We start from the raw sequence: 2,104 nt of genomic DNA, 5'->3' as shown, positions 1-2,104 counted from the left end.
GAATTTTAAAGGCAAGGAATTGGCTAATCAAACACATTTCTTATGCAATCTCTTCTGGAACTAGTACTAATATGTGGTACGATCCTTGGGTGAATGGGAAGAGTATATTTCAATTATATGGCGACAGAATACGAAAAGATCTTGGGGCTCCCAAAGATTGGAAGGTTTCCGAGTTCATTGCTAACGGTACCTGGTGTCTCCCTAATCCTATTTCTCCCGAAATGTTATCACTTTGGCCGACTATCATAGCTATTCCAATCAGGAACAACTCTTCAGATATACTTATTTGGCCTCATGACAATGGCAAATTTAGTGCCACATCCGTATGGAATCAAATTAGACAAAGAAATAACAAGTGGGTCCCAAGCAGTTGGACATGGGATCGACCGGGATCACAAAGACACTCCTTATGTACATGGCAGGCCCTTCTCAATAAACTACCTACAATAGACAATATGAAAAGAAGAGGTATCTATCATGTTAACCGATGCTCCCTTTGTTTGCAACAAGAAGAAACTGTTGACCACCTTTATTTTGCTTGTAATTATACAAAATGGATATGGAAGGAGATTCTCCAGCGATTTGAACTCAATAGACTGCCGCAACCAAACTTGCACCAAGAACTAGGCGACCTTATGCAATGTTTCTCAAGAAAAGGGCCACTTACACAACTGGCAAAGGTTACTTTCAGATGCGCTATTTGGTGGATGTGGAAGGAGAGATATAATAGAATCTTTGAATGTCAACACACAAACAATGCTCAGCTCTTGAAAGAGATTATTAGAGACTCAAGATCCTGTATGGAGCATGATCTCAAAATCGAGCACTTCACCCGAAGAGAAAAAGATATTTTTATCAAATTTAATTTTGCTATTAGCTAAAGATCTTGGGAATGATGTCAAATAATGTACCCACAGGTAGTTATAGTCTACAGCATGTGTAGTCATAACTATCGCATTCGCACTCTATGAGTTAATTGGCTTTGTCTATGACTTGTATAGATAAAGCTATTTGTAGAATCTTTACACATAATCAATTTACTTTTACTTACCAAAAAAAAAAAAAGAATATTGGTGCAAGTTGCGATAGCAGAATTTTCATCGAAAAATTTTAGTGGTTTATGATGAAAATTTACAGCAACACAAAATCATTTTTAGAGATGAATTCCTTAATAGATCAATATTATATAGAAGCTAAGATGATCTATGAAGTGTATAAGAAATTTTGTTCAAAAAGGATTGCAAATAGATCGGTTAAGGCAACAATATGTGGTTGAAATTTTCTATAGATTTTCAAGTATAGTAAATTGGATGAAAAAGATCAGTAGTTTATATTAAAAAAATTTCAACAAAATAAAAAAAAATCCACTTTAGGAAGTGTCAAAGCTATTACAAAAAATTTGTAAAGATTTGGACAGAAAAAATATAGTAGCAAGATCAAACAAACTGTACTATGTGGCTGGAATTTTACAGTGCAGATTTTCAAGTATAGCTTCTTAGACGTAAAAGATCAATGGTTTATATCGAGAATATTTTGACAAAATCAAAAGAAAATCTGCTGTTAGGAAGTGTTAAAGATGTCATAAAAATTTCATAGAGATTTGGATAGAAAAAATACAGTAGCAAGATCAAACAGTTTATGCTATGTGGCTGGAATTCTGTAATGTATCTTTCGTCGTAGAGATAAAAACATTACGATGAAAAGTTTATGCAGAAATTTTGGAACAATTATTTTTTAGATTTTCAAATAAGGATAACTAAATTGAAACTGCAGTAAGGTAGGAAACTAGAACCTATTGCAATTCATGAGGAGATCAAAGGATGATCTACGGTAGTGGAGATGACGATGAAATTTGACGACGATCTTTTAAGCAATTATGGGAATTGCTTTGGGTAGTTATGGAGGGTTGATAGATGGCTGTGAAAGGGCAGCGAGATGCCAAGAATGCTACTTTAATACTAGGTGTTAGAACCATTATAGATTATAAACTTGGGATTGATCTCTTTAGGGGATCGGCCTCCTTGAAACTCTATAGGGGTTCCTCCCTCAAGTTGCTACTCAAAGGCTGTAGAAAAGATTTATCTATTGCTTATGAAAAGAGGAA

The sequence above is a fragment of the Musa acuminata genome, chromosome BXJ3-8 (genome assembly GCF_036884655.1).
Source record: "Musa acuminata AAA Group cultivar baxijiao chromosome BXJ3-8, Cavendish_Baxijiao_AAA, whole genome shotgun sequence".
NCBI lineage: Eukaryota > Viridiplantae > Streptophyta > Magnoliopsida > Zingiberales > Musaceae > Musa > Musa acuminata.
The sequence above is the reverse complement of the archived record's forward strand: the minus strand, read 5'-3'. Positions refer to the sequence as shown.